Source organism: Dipteris shenzhenensis, chromosome 18, assembly GCF_047967505.1.
Source record: "Dipteris shenzhenensis isolate YYH24624 ecotype China chromosome 18, Dip_SZ_1.0, whole genome shotgun sequence".
Taxonomy (NCBI): Eukaryota; Viridiplantae; Streptophyta; class Polypodiopsida; order Gleicheniales; family Dipteridaceae; genus Dipteris; species Dipteris shenzhenensis.
This window is the reverse complement of record NC_141613.1, coordinates 22087791-22103685: the sequence shown is the minus strand read 5'-3', so window position 1 is coordinate 22103685 and position 15895 is coordinate 22087791.

The window sequence follows — 15895 nt, the reverse complement described above, 5'->3', positions numbered from 1 at the left end:
CATCAAGTACATACCAGAATGTCGTATTGCCTGTGTGCTTGCTCTGAAAGCAAACTATGCACCTCATCGAGGCACCCACCAACAGCCTGTGTAATCATGTACTGTCTCCCTCTGAAGTACAATATTCATCTAACCATGAGACCCCAGGGTACTCCATGGAATCCACCCTTGTGTCAGTGTCAATAGCCACGCACCTGGAAGATACCAAGCACTCCACGCTGTCCGTCACCTTCACAAAGACATATGACTCCTCATTAACCCACATCTCAATGTCAGCAGACATCCTCACTGTGGTTTCTAGATCAACATATCTGATCTCCGTAACACATGGAGATGTCACCAGGAACAACTCTTCCATTACCACATTTGCTTTGGCCTTTGTATCACCCTCTGAATCTGAGTCGGACTTCTTTCTTTTGTTTTTTCTGATCCGCCTTCTTCTTTCTGCAGTCCTTTGCAAAATGTCTAGTCATGTCACAATAGAAGCACCACTTCTGCTTCTTCCTCTTGGAAGTGTCCTCGTCATTAGAGTCGTCTTTCTTGGACTTGCAACCGTTAGGCTTGCCCTTTCCTTTGCCAGTGTAATCCTTCACCAACAACGCCTTGTCGTCTTTGTCGTCGTTGTAGAGCTTCTCCCTAGCTTCCTCCTGTGGCAATAATGGACCCAACTCCTCCGAAGTCAGAGGTTTGGTCCTCTGTCATGCTGTCACAATCGTTACAAATATTTTGAAACTCAGAGGTAGCCTCCTCAGTACCATCAAGGCCAAATGGCACGAGTCCACCTTCTGACCAACTGATGCTAGTTGATCCCACACCACCTTGACCTTTGTCAAGTGGTCGTGTCCCTCTTTCATATCAAGATTATAGAGCTGATGCTGAAGAAGCAAAATCCGAAAAGTGTTGTCTGTCTCGTACAGATCCTTCAGAGTGACCCACGCCTTTACTGACATCTCGGTCATCTAGATGTGAGGATGCACAGAGTCCACCGTAGTCCCTATGATCAATGTCAGGGCATGGGCATCTCTGTCTTCCCAAGCTTTGAGCTCCTCTCCGTCTACTACCATGAGTATATTCCCCTGTCTGTCCACCATGTCCTCTGGCTTTGCCTCCACTCCCATTGTCAGTTTCCATAGCTTTCGAACCACTAAATGACTCCGGATCTTCACCTTCCAGATCGGGTAGTTTGTCTCATCTAGTTTCCCAGACTCACCAAAGTTAGGGATAGTGAAAGAAAGACAACTGGGGAGCAGGAAGGGAGAGCACGGGCTGAAGAGGCTGTAGAGGTCAACATCTCTGCTGCTAAACCACATAGCAAATTCAACCACACTCAATCTTCAGTAGACCAGCACTTTGAACGCACCTGACTGAACCTGAGTCACCCTCCTTCTCGCAAGGTCACTGTCCTCCAATCGTGGAAGTCGATTCCCAAGAGCTTTTGAATCAAGGTCGTCCTTTAGCAAGGTCACCGCCTTCAGGCTCCCACACCTGTGAGCCTCCTACTTGGGCTCTGATACCATGTTAGAAATGACCCAACAGAGGGTACGCACAGCGGAAGACTGATAGAATTGCCCAGGAGCTCACACAATGTGGTGTGGGGTGTGGAATCACAAACTTCTTAACTTAATGTGCATAGATGTGCAAGCCAATAAATAGACAATGCTGAGAGACAAATATAGAAGTAACACTTCATATTTCCATCCGTCCACAAAGTAGGACAGGATACAATACCAAAAGGTTCTCCTACTAGATGTCAAGCACTTCTAGATCTCTGAGCCCGCGTGCTCCATCTCGTGCGTATGTAGACTCCTTGTCTAGAGTGTTCTTCTCAACCATGCTGCCCTGAATGTCAGCCTAGGTAGGCAGCCCCTGCCAAGCTTTGTCTGCAGCACACAGGTCCTCTTGGTCCTCCTGAATGTAGGCCCCAAAGATAGCTGTTCCACTGCTCCGAACTGCTTGTGAATGGCTGCTCCCGAAGATATTGAATGAGGCCCTCTCCTTTTATAGGATACAAGGCCCTTTCAAATGGATCAACCAGCCAGCCCTAACTGGGCTGACTGGAGCGCTATGTGGTTGGCTCAGCCCAACCAGCCCCATTAGGGCCCTTTGCTGGCCCATTCCAGTGCAGGGTCCAGCAGACAGGTCCCGCCCTTTTCCAGGCCCTGCTGCAGGTCGCAATCCTGCCCACAAGGCACGCCTCTGCTCCTGCTATGCTGCGCCATGTGCCAGCTCTGCTTGCAGGTCGTGTCCCTGCCTGTAGACACCCGCCATGCTGCCATATAGGGGCCGTACCTGTCCGTACAGGTCCTTGCCTATCCCGCCATCTTTCGTGCCTCTGCCAGGCTCTTGTGCTGCCCTGCCACCTGCTGTACACTGCCCTGCAGCAGCCCGTACTGATGCTGATGTCATCCGCCATGTGGCACCATGTCCATGTATGTCTTGAGCAGTGCTGCCCACATGACAGCATTGCTGCTGTCCATGTGGCAGCCATCTCTTCTCTCTTGGCTGTGAGGTGTTGCCCATGTGGCAGCTCCTCCCTCTCTCTTCTCTAGGTCCTGTCCTAGGTCTCCCTCCCCCATGCTCTCCTATATGGGGGCTTACAGATGGGGAGGTGACCTTTCCAACAAGTTATGCTCATGAAGAAGAAGCTTGAGGAAACAAAGCTGTCTTGTGAGAAGGAGCCTGCGTTACTGTATCTGACTGTTGAGATTTCGAGGGGGGTTTGGATGGAGAGTAGTCTACATCTGTGCATCTCCATACCAAAGGCATAATAGGTTCCATGCCAATCTTGATGGCCCACTGCATCATGAAAGACAACTCAATCCCCAGCTTGGCTGCACACTAGTATAAAGACCAATGCGGCGTGACTTGTGAGTAGTGTATCTCTGGTCCTAGACGGATGACATCCATGGCATAACCTGTGCCGGGTCTCTTAGAGGAGAAGCCCAGCTAAAAGGGAGCTGAGTTGCCATGGTTGATCCACATATCTACATCTTGTGGGCCCATCCACTCCTCCATCATGCTATAGATTTGGTCTTGAACATCATTGATTAAACGTTGCACTACCTCAAGAGGGAATCGTGTGCCCGAACACTCAAGGACGGCATCATTGGAGAGGTGGATCTTTACAACTTCTGTCGGGTATATCTCGACTTCCATCCTCACAGTTTTCAGAGGAAGATTCTTATTTATCTCGTTTCGCCTTCGCATTCCCTTCCTCGCTTTTGTTATTTACAGCTTCTGGATAGAAGACAAAACTTTGTAGTAGGAATTATACTGACAGTGAAAATATGGACTTCTATTATGACCGTGAGCTTGTCTACTACATTGTGGACTACTGCATTCGAACGGTAGTTTCGGCAACAACTATTACTGGCTAAAGCAAATGGAAACCTTCGCCAATACCTGAAACTGCTCGTAAATAGCTGAGACTTCCGTATAGTTAACAAACGGTAACTCACCAACACCTAAAACTCATGAATGGGTTGTTAACCCAACTGAAACGGTCGGTATAGCTTACAAAATGTAACTCACTAATACCTGAGTTACTCAGCATCATAAATTTCCCATCATGTTAAAGCAGGCCTCAGCCCCATTTCCAATAGTACCTTACGCTTATCTCTTACAGATCAAAGACTTTGATTCCGCAGTTCTTGCTACGAAAATGCTCTGCCAATCATAATAAAATTTTGTCAAACAAGGGAGCTAATTTTACCTCTGGCATTCTTTGCTTAGTCTGTCAAGGAAAAGAAAGCTAGCACTCCTTTACTAATCCATTTGTCCACAAATTGATGGACTTACAGAGCATCTGAATTGTGCACTACCCTTTACGTCTGTAGGTCTGACCGAAGCTCAGCCAAAAAGACCTTTAGATAAATGGATGCTCTTGTTGTAAACATCCTTGGCAAAATTTTTACGGAAGCTAATAATGCGAGAATATTTAAGCCTTTGTATATCAATTTGAGGAATGAGACACTTTTGCACTACATATTGTTTGCCAGAGTCAAAGGTCATTGTTTTGCCCAGGGATTTTAGACTGCACGTTTTTGCACTAATTTAGATTATACTTCACAAATTATTTGAGAACCTCACAACCTATGTGGAGGTACTACCAAGTTGGTGTGATCTAAGCAAACAGCTCTATAATAGCCTAAGATTATCCAAGAGCCAATTTACGAGTCTTTGAAAGGTGCCTTCAGGATCATTCCAGGTGTCATGGCTCAAAAAATTAGGTCCGATGGTATTCTGGACACCATCACTCTCTCTCACAATGAACATTGTTCCTTTCTCATTTGTGCATCGTAGCCAACGATTGTGCATTGACTCTACTAGTGTATGGGAGGTTAATTCAGTCTAAGAGACCATCCCTTTGTGCTGTTTTGTTACATTATCCAATTGGAGCGATTCAAGAGGGACTATCTGATATGCTTTGCTAGTCAACGGCTAAATGGTGCATAGGTTAAGTAAACAAAGAGGAAGGTCCTAGCCAGCGTATATCATGTACAAAAGTATCATTACTATCTATTGACCAATCCCATTCACTTTCTGTGTGGATCACCAAGCCTTGACGTACTTAGTGAATCGATCTTGCACTATCTACTCTTGCAAGCATTTGAATTGAAGATAGCAGTTAGGAAAAAGAAAATAAACCTATAGAGAGAGGCTGATGCTCCACTAGATTTAAGTGGATTTTGAATGATTCGGTGGGATCTATACCAATGATAAAGTTTTTCAACTCCCACCGAATAAAGGTAATACATCATGTCATGCATGAAAAAACACCTCAAAAACCAAATAACCAAGGTTGAGGCTGAAATGCTATCTCAACCTTGTGGATGACTCAGAGAAGAAGGAGAGTCCCTCCATTCCTCGAGAAAAGCAGCCCTCCTAATAGAAGCTGCTCAAGAGGATCCCTGCATACCTGTCCAAATGGCCATCAATGTGTGAATAGTGTCTGTCCATATACTTGCCATGTTCTGAGAGAGGGGTGAACCTGGGATCCGTCCAATACCTTTGTGCACATGGCTCTCCATATATGCCTGTTAGAGTTCATCTCCTATCTCCTCGAGTGAGGGCCTTGGTTGTGGGTCTGCCTGCCCATGTGAGGGACTGTCAGGGCCATTGTTGTGGGTCTTCCTGCCCAGGAGAGGTCGAGGGGAGTCCCGTGTGTGCTGTCCTGATGAATGGGGGGGTCCGGAGAGGTGTTGTCATGTCATGCACCTTCCCCCATGCCCGGTTTCTGGCCTGTACTCTGTGCTGGTCTGTCATGGGGGGGTACGGGCCTGGTCTGCCTACCCCCGGGCCCTTTTATGGCCCTGATTAGGGCTGCCACCAGGCTGCCTACATGGTGCCTAGGTGGCACCTCAGTTAGGGGGCCAGTTGGGCCCCCAACCCCCTACATTTCCACCGACCAGCCAGTCGGCCTGGCCCTCCATGAGTTGGCCTATCTGGTCGGCCATTTTAGGGCAGCCCCCCCCCCCTCCCCCCCTCCCCCTATATATAGTGCTCCTCTCCCCCCCATTTAATTATCTCAGTGCACACTTGGGCAGTCACCAGTGGAGTGTTTCTCTCCAGCAGTAGAGGAGGTTTTTCCCGAGACTCTGTGCCAGTCGCTCTTGTTCTCTGGTTTTCTCTTGTGAGTGTTTGCTGTTTTCTCTCCGTTGTTGCTCCGCACCGCTGCACTGCTCACATGGTATCAGAGTGTAAGGCTGGCTAAAAGGCCTGAGCTGTGGAAAGGAGATTCAGCAAGCTTGGGAAGCTATTTGTAGTGGAAATTGAGAAGGCACGGGCTGCTGTTGATATACAAAGAAGCTATTCGTAGTGGAAATTGAGAAAGCACGGGCTGCTGTTGATAAACAAAGAAGGATAGCTACTTTGAAGGGTGTTTTCAGATCGAGGGGGTAGTTTGTGTGAAGGCCGGTTGCTCGGAGGTTGAAGGCCCTGGCTCTTCCAAAGGCCCAGGTTCTTCCTCTGCTGCTATCACTCCCGCTTTCGTGCATATTGAAATGATTAATTCTCTAGCATCCTCAGTTGGAGAGGGGGTTCTACCTCTCCAGGCCAGCAACGTCCGGCACTGGATCATTGATGGCGGGGCATCCCAGAATATGAGTCCTTTAGCTGGGTTGAAGGATTTTGGTGATGTTCGATGTTGATGTCTACATTGGTGATAGTTCAACCATCAAAGTCCGTGGTGAAGGCAACCTCGACATCATTCCCAATGGAAAAGGAGGGATGCACTCCTCTCGAGTTCTGTTCGTTCCCTCTCTCGGATTCAATTTGTTGTCTGTCTATGAGACTTGCCGACTTGGAACCACAGTATTATTTGATGAAAACTTTGTGGAAGTTCGAGATAAGGCTACTGGTCAGGTTGTACAGACTGGTACAGCTAGTCATGGCATTTACACCTTGTCAGCATTTTCCACGATCACGTTGTCTCTTCAAGGAGATCTCTGGCATTTTCAATTTGGTCACTTGAATGTTGAGCTCTCTGGCGTGCTGCTTGAGAACGAATGGTCCTTGGACTACCGGATGTGGGCAACAAGCACGGATAGTGCCGGTCATGTTGTTCAAGGACAGAAACACCGAGATGTGTTCCCGAAGCAAGCTTAACAATGGGCTTCTTTTCCATTAGAATTGGTCCATGTTGATCTCTGTGGACCCATGTCTGTTGCCAGTCTTGGTGGGGCTCTCTACTTCATGCTACTGGTAGATGACTTCAGTAGGTTTATGTGGATATACTTCTTGGCTCTAAAATCTCTGGCGTATTCTCGCTTCCGAGAATGGTGTGCCTTAGTTGAGAATGAATCTGACTTTCATGTAAGGATCTTCGATCCGACAAAAGAGGTGAATTCTGTTCTCATCCATTTGAGGAGTTTTGTGTGACGAAAGGCATTCGACGGGAGTTTGTCAACACCAGCATTGCCTCTGAAGCAGGAGCTGTTGAGCGCAAGAATGGTACTGTGGTAGAGATGTCTCGGTCCATGCGCACTCACCAGGAAGTTCCTCGGTTCCTTTGGGCTGAAGCCACCACAACGGCAATTCATATCCTGAATCGCTCTTCGACATTTGTTGTCCCCAATGCCACTCCCTTTGAAGCCTATTTCGGCAAGAAGCCTAGTGTTTCCTATTTTCGCATATTTCGTTGTGATGCCTTTGTCCACATTCCTAAGAAAGAGAGGGGGAAGTTAGATGGGAAGTCTACTCAGATGATCTTTGTCGGGTGCAATTCCTAGTCTACAGGTTATCGACTGTATGACCCTTCTAGGAAGGAGATTATCCTCAGTAGGGATGTTATTTTTGATGAACAGCTTCCATCTTCTGCCATTGATCATACCCCACCCCTTCTTCCAGCACTCGAGGATGATGATAGTAGTGATGATTCTGTACCCTCAGTACCTCGCCCTCCGGCAGTTCCTGAGTCTCTTCTGAGAGTGACCGTGAGACAGTGATCCTAATGATTCCCCACCTCTCCAAGTTGTCGGGGATAGTTTCGAGTGAGGTTCTCAAAAGGTACCTCATTTGTTGATTGAGACTCTTTGTGATTCAGGTGTCACTGATATTCCTCCCTCATGACTTCGGGAGGAGGATGGACCCCGGCGATCCCATCGCAATAAGGAAAAGGTTCTAGAGGTAGTTTCACTTCAGGTTAACTATTCCTTCGTGTCCCGTATCCTCAAAGGCACATAGCCTTCCAATGTCCGGGAAGCCCTCTCTCAACCCCAGTGGAAGCAAGCCATGGAACTGGAGTTGGATTCCATTGAGCGGAATGGCACCTGGGAGTTAGTACCCCGCTCACAACCGCCTTCCGTTATTGGTGTCAAATGGGTTTACCAAACCAAGTAGTCCTCTAATGGCACTGTGGATAAGCACAAAGCCAGACTTGTGGCCAAGGATACTCTCAGCGCCCTGGGATTGATTATGATGACAAGTTTGCTCCTACTGCAAGGATGGCCACTCTTTGTACAATTCTAGTAGTTGTAGGTCATGAGCAAGTTGCAATCGCCTGGGTTTTCCGAGTCTGAGGGCATGGTTTACAGGCTACTGAAAGCTCTGTATGGACTTAAGCAGACTCCTCGAGCTTGGAATCATAAGATTGATGAGTTCTTTGTTCGCAAGCACTTCCACCGATCCCGGGCAACCTGTACATTTACTGTCAAGGAAGACTTCTTTCCCTCATCATCTTGTATGTCGATGATCTGTTCATTACAGGAAGTCATACCGACCATGTTCCCGTCGAGACCAAGGTAGCTCTTTCTTAGGCCTTTGAGATGACAGATCTCGCTCTTCTACACTTCTTCCTAGGTCTGGAGTTTCACAGGGACCGAAGCGTTACTTTGTGTCACATAAACGTTATACTCAGGAGCTTCTGGAGGCTTTTCATATGTCTGACTGTCGTGCCATTTCCTCACCCATGGACCCCAGTACCAAATTGACCAAGTATGATCCCCGTGATCCAGTGGATGCAAGCATGTACTGTCAATTGATTAGATCTCTGATTCATTGGGACACTGGTCTACGAATACTTCGTTATCTTCAGGGGTCTCGCAATCGAGGGTTGTTCTATCAGTCCAGACAACATTCCAGGATCTAGCTTTTAGGTTGGAGTGACTCCGAGTGGGGAGTGTGGTGAATGGTTTCTTCTATGGAATACCCCATCTGAAAGCTGCATTTTTCTTAGTAAGGTTGTGAAGTGGAGTGTCTATGTCCGCAAAATGCCTAATAAATCTTCTATAGTAAGAACACATGCCTAGGAAACTATGGACTTCATGCATAGTTTCCAGCTCTGGCCATTTCTGAATGGCTTGGATCTTTGCGGGGTCCATCTGTCTCCCGTCTTTGGATATTATATGCCCCAAGTAATGGATTTCTTCCATAAAGAATTCACTCTTCTTGTTGTTTGCATAGAGTTGGTGATTTCGCAGCTCTTGGAAAACTATAGCCAGATGTTCCTTGTGCTCTTCTTTGGACTTAGAGAAGACAATAATGTCATTGAAGAAGGTTCTTGTGAACTGTCTATAGGGTCGGAAGATATGATCCATCATTCTATTGAAAGTAGTCAGGGCATTTGTCAATCCAAAAGACATCATAAGATACTCATACACATGGCTGCCCTCATTCGACGTATGGAACGTCCTGTACTGTACCGTTCGATCTGTGCGTTATGTTTTTTTTTTTTGGGCGCTCGTTTGTTTTGGATGGTTCGTTTTGTTATTGGTGGTGGTTCTGCCAAACTGATTTTGGGCCTCCCAAATGGCAAGGTTCCATATAAACCCCCTCTCTCCTCACTATGATCTCACACTAAGCATCTATCTATCGACTATGAGTCTCGACTCTCCCCTCTCCATCTCCAACAAGTGACAAGGCTGAAGCTGCATCAAGCATCTCCATCTCTTTCCCTCTTTATCTCCATCAAGCACCTATATAACATGTTTGTACAAGTTTTAAAGCTTGTACAAGTACTTACTCCAAAACTCTAAAATCTCTGACTTTTTTGGGGTATCAAACGACAAACGTACCATCAGACGTATGCCTAAGATTTTTTAGTTCGTTTAGTACCACATGGCACACTAATATCGAACGGTACGCATCGAACGTGATCGTACATGTCATACAACCCAAAAGTAGTGCAAAATGCTATCTTGTGCACATCTTGAGGTTGCTTCTTCACTTGATGATAAGCACTCTTTAAGTCTATCTTTAAGTCTATCCTGTTGAAAACTGAAGCCCCATTTAACAGGTCCAGCACATCATCGATGCACGGAATTGGGAACCTGTTCTTGATGGTCATTTTGTTCAGTGCGCGAGATCAATGCTTATACGAAATGAACCATCTTTCTTCTGTACAAGCAGTACAGTGGAGCAAATTGGGCCGAATCGGCCCGTTGGACAGAAGTCCTGCACCTAGGCCATAATTTCTTCTTGTTAGAGTTGCAATGACTTTGTATGGGGGCCTATTAGGTGGCTCACTACCAAGAATGAGTTCTATACCATGATCTTGGTGTCTCTCAGGGGGTAACTCCCCTGGCAAAGTGTTAGAAAAACAATCTTAAATTTATCCTTATTTGCTTCACTCATTTCAGCATGCATTTCAACATCTCTTTATTTTATAAAAACCATCTACGTTGAAACTGCAGACTTTATTGCTTTTCCAACCAAAACATTTGATACAATGGGAATAGCCTCCCCTGTATTCCTGGCAGCCACACATTATGTTCTACCCCTATGTACAAATTCAACCACTCTCTCAGGAAGAGTTAACTGAATCATTGCCTTGCGATGGAACCAAGGCATACCCAAAACCGCATCGTGATGTTTTAGTGGGGAAATGAAGAAGTCTTCCTAGTCAACATAATTTTGTACATGAAGACGGAGCTTCGCTATCAAGCGGGTAAGTGGGACAGGGTTCCCACAGAACATCTAGTCAGCATCTAGAGCCTTGCCTAACTCCTCTGTCTTTATCCCCAACCTCAGGGCTAAATCCTCTGATATAAAGTTATATGTAGCCTTGGGATCAAACAAAATAAGTGCCTGCTAGTCTGTGATCTTACCCCAAGATAGCAGCAACTCTCTTTCCTTTGGGTTTGTCGGTCCAAAATGTCAAGAATTCCTTCTGCGACCATCGGCTTTTGTTGTCCTGATGGCGTTCTCTGCTCCCTAGAACCCAAAGGTTTCTCGGGGCATTGGGAAGCCGCATGCCCTTCCTTTCCACACCTAAAACATTTCCCCTCCTTGCGAAAAATGCCTCTCTGCTCAGGAGAAAATTGTGGCTACCTTAAAGGCTTTTGGTACTTGGTTTCCCCTTGGCTTTTGAGGTTGAAATTCTCTCTTTTGAGCCTTGGAAAACTCATTTTTCTCTGCTTGAGGTGTGGCTGTCTTTTTCTTGTCTGATGTCTCAGCATAAAGAGAAGGCACCGAGGTGCGATCATGCATATACATTAAGCTCACTACGGTGGTTGCGTGCATGATATCCTGTTTGCCCTTATGTTGCTGCTGGGTATTAACCATAGTCTGAATTTTTGGCATGAAACTAGACCTGTACTTTCTTACCTGGGTCTTCTTTGAGACCTGCTTGAAGGGAGTGATTTGCAAAAATGCATCCCAAAATTTCTGGTTGTAGGGCTCTGCTGTATCTCTAGCATCCATATGCAAGTTGTCCTAGGCAACAAGGACATGGTCTTTGAACTGCTTGGGAAAACTATTTGTAGAAAGCTTTCTTGAAGCCCTTCCACTTCCTTGGAGCAGTGCTAGCTGTAGTATGTGTGCTCCACCATGCACTAGCCATTCGCTGTCAGGTGTAAACTAACCATGCGCAGCTTCGACGACTTTGAAAATATCTCCTTACCAAAATTTGCATCAAATCATCTAATGAACTGCATGTCTTTTTGTGTCTAGCCATACTAGCCATTAAAGGTTGCAAACTTGACAGATTTCCCACCTTATTCGAACTCCTTGGTCTTTGATCTTTTGCATGATTTCTTCTTCTTCTTCTTATGCTTTGGCTTTGATGATCCAGAAGAAGAAGACAATGATGAGGATGAAGAGGTAGAGCTAGAAGAAGAAGAGGAACTTGAAGAGCTATGATGATGCTTAGCCTTTTTCTTCTTGGAAGGCGTACTCCCTTCAATGACTACCTACTTTCCTGTTTTTGCTATCCTCCTTTCAAGGTTTCTTACTCTTCTTGGAAACATCATCTATAGTAAGAACAAGAGCTCTGTCTAGGGATCTCTTTTTGGCTACGAAACAATGGATCCCTTTTGGCTTCAATGAGTTGTGCCAGTAAATGTGTGTAACTTGGCTTAGTCTTTTGACTCTGCTCTTGCATAGCTTGATCATTCTTGGCACTCTCCTCATGGGAGGGTATGGCATCCTGCTGTGAAGCCATTCTCTATAACTTTCTCTAAGACTTGCAAACTCTGACACAACTTGCCTAGAGGAGTAGTTGGGGGTAGAGGAGGGGGAAGGGGCTGCAGTGGTAGAGGGGGGAGCCGGAGGGGGTGGGGCGGGGGAGAGGGAGGGGCGAGTGGTGACGAATGCTATAGCGGCAGGTGGGGGAAGAGGGGACGGAGGACTCTTAGGGATAGAGGGTGGGTGGAGGAGGGAGAACCGAAGGAGGAGGATAGCTCACCAAAGAAGAGGTTGTCACTAAACCTACTACAGTTCCAGTGCACCTCTGTTGCACCGACCGCTGCTGCCGAGGTCCTCGAGGCTCTACCTGTGGCAACGGGGGCCTCGTAGGTGGGGCAGCTGGCACTGGAACCCTGGCAAGGGGGGTGGGGGTATGCCCCTGAGTTGGATACCCTTGATGATTGTTGCAAGAATTGAGGGGTTGTAGAGGGACAACTGTATTAGGTATGCTTTCAACTCCTTCATAAACCGTTCCAAGAAAAACATCCATCAGCTATGAACTTTGCCTACATATTCCACTTCTACGTGTCAATTACATGAGTATATGCAATTTGATGTCCATGTTACATGTTAGAAATTCCTTTTCAATCATACATACGGCTTCAATGTGGCACAAAGTCTCATTTTCAAAATGGATGATTTCTTGATCTCTCTTGATAATATCCACCTACATTTATATGTCGATAAGCAATGGAACTAAATTTTGCAATAAAAAGAGAAATTAGAAATGCATTTGTAGACCCTCTGATCTGCTTTGCAAATACACTAAGTCTATTGATGGACTTGGATGCATCTTTAGTACCAACATCCTTGCAAAGCAATTGCAAATACATACTACAGAAACAAGGATGTATGAATAAAATTGAAACAAGAGGTAAAAAAGAGCTTGCTCCTTCATATAATATCATACTTGCTTCACGTTGCAAGCTCTTCCCTTCAAGCCTCATGTTATCCTCCCTCATCATTTTGACATCCTCATCTCTTTCATTTTGGAGTGAAGGAGCACCAAAGAAAGTTCTTATCGTGTCATGCTATTTCATCATCATTTAGTGCATCTTCCTCTCGAATGCTTCTATTTTGTTTCTCTTCTTGCACTCAATCTTCCCTTACAACATTTTTTAATCCTTAGGTTAACATTGACTCAAGAGGATGAATATACAATGTGTGTGCTCTCAAATTTCTTGGAAGACTCTCATCTCCCTTCATGAAAATAATTTAGTGAATCGTCTCAAAAAAGTCACATACACAAATACATTTTGAGCCAAAATGGAACTTGTACCTCATCGTTCAACTGAACCTTAGGTAAAGGTTGGAGGTGACAATATCTCTTTATGTGATCGATTGATATGGTGCGTAGTCTCCTTATTTGTCCTTTGCATGATGCACAATCACACAAGTCTTGTTGATAAAAAAATTCTATTCTAGTCTCTTTTTTGGATTCTATGAGCTTGAAGACATCTATAAAGGTAACAATTGCATGATAAATCCATTGAAAGAGCGTCGAAAATTACATTACAAGACCATTTCTTGTTTCCTTGTTTCCTTGCTTGGATGATCCAAAAAATATTAACCCACCTCAATAACCTAATGGGGGGGAGATACAATGTACCCACAAACTTTGATGTTGAACGGATACCATTTGCAAGACATTTGTAGACCACCGAGGCATGTTTTCCCTCGCTCATGCATGATGCACGGTGAAAAACAAGCAAATATGGTTGCTTCACCATGCAAATGGTACCCTATGTCCATGATACTTTTCATGGGCCTTAAAATAAGTACATTTGAGTCCCGTGCAAAGTATTATGGCCACTGGATGCCATTTGCATGCCTAGAAGACAATTGAGGCTTGTTTTCCCTCCGTCATGCATGATGCATGGTGAAAAACAAGAAAATATGGTTGCTTCACTATGCAAATAGTACTTGATGGACATGATACTTTTCTTCACTATGCAAAATGTTACTTGATGGACATGATACTTTGCATGGGTCTCAAAGTTTCATGCTAAATGGATACCATTTGCAAGACATTTGCAGACCACCGAGGCATGTTTTCCCCGCTCACATGTCATGCATGATGAAAAACAAGGAAATATGGTTGCTTCACCATGAACTAATGGTACCCTATGTCCATGATAGTTTTCATGGGCCTTGAAATATGTAAATTTGAGTCACATGAAAAGTACATGGGTATATGAAATGCCATTTGCATGGCTAGAAGCCACTGATGCATGCTTTCTCTTCCTTACACATGATGCACGGTAAAAAACAAGGAAATGTGGTTGTTCACCATGCAAATGGTACCCAATGTCTATGCTACTTTTCATGGTCTTGAAATAAGTGAGATAGAGGCACTTGCATTGTTTTTCCTCATTCACATGTGATGCATGGTGGAAAACAAGAAAATATGTTGCTTCACCATGACAATGGTACTCTCTATCCATGATAATTTTTATGGTACTTAAATTAAGTGAGTTAGGGTCTTGCAAAAATTATCATGCCCATCAAATGCCGTTTGCATGGCTAGAAAACCACAAAGGCACCCTCACCACACTCACGCATGATGCATGGTGGAAAATAACAAAATATGGTTGCGTACCATGAAAACGGCATTGATGGCCACGATACTTTGCATGGGCCCTTAAATAAGTGATTTTAAGTTTCATGCAAAGTATCATGGCCATTAAATGTCGTTTGCAGTGCTAGAAGACCATAGTGGCATGTTTTCTCTCGAAGCATGATGCATGGTGGAAAACAAGGAAAATATGGTTGCTTCACCATGCAAATGGTACCCAATGGACATGATACTTTTTAGGGTCCTTAAATAAATAAGCTAGAGGCTCATGAAAATTGTCATGGCTATCAAATGCCATTTGCATGGCTAGAAGACCATTGAGGGATGTTGTCCCTTGCTCACGTGTGATGCAAGGTGAAAAACACAAAAATATGGTCACTTCACCATAGAAATGGTACCCGATGGCCAAGAGATGGCCATGATACTTTTGTGGGCCTTAAAATGAGTGATTTGGAGGCCTGTGCAAAGTATCATGGCCATCCAATTCTGTTTGCATGGCTAGAAGACCATAGAGGCATATTTTCCCATGCTTACACATGATGGAAAACAAGGAAATATCGTTGCTTCTCCATAAAAGTGGTACTCTCTAGCCATGATACTTTGTATGGGCATTAAATTAAGTAATTTAGAGGATCGTGAAAAGTATCATGGCCATTGGATGCCGTTAGCATGGCTATAAGACCATGGAGGCATGTTTTCTCTCACTCACGTGTGATACATGGTGAAAAACAATGAAGTGGGGTTGCTTCACCATGCAAATGGTGACCGATGGCCATGATACTTTGCATGGGACTTATAACAAGTAATTTTAAGGCTATTTCATAGTATCATGGCCATCAAATACCATTTCCATGGCTAGAAGACCACAATACCAGGATGGTTAAATTTTTTCATTGAGTTTAAGCCCCATGAAAAGTATCATGGCAATCTCACACCATTTGCATCACTAGAAGCCTTAGCCTATCATAAAAACGTGTGATAAAAGAACAAGATACAAAAGCTAAAACAAGGCATTGTGCTACTCTAAATGCAATAATACATAGCAAGAATTTTTAAAATATAATGAATTAGAGACCTGCCAATTTTGGTCTTGTTTCACCCATGGATGCCTAACATGCCCATGGATTCTTTGATGTAGTGGACCATAGTGTCTTGTTGGCCTCAAAGGGTGAGGCTTATAGCCATTTGAATGGTTTAAAATGGCCATCATACTTTTCACAGGCCTTAAAATCACTTCTTTTAAGGCCCATGCAAAGTATCATGCCCACAAGTACAATTTGCATGGAATCCTTACCTTTTCAAAAATTCACTGATACAAGGTGTAGTAAAAGAAGGAAAATGGACCCTGATTGAATAAAGATGTTATGTGGATTTAATAGCATATTTGGAATAGGTATACATCCAACAGCACAAGATTAT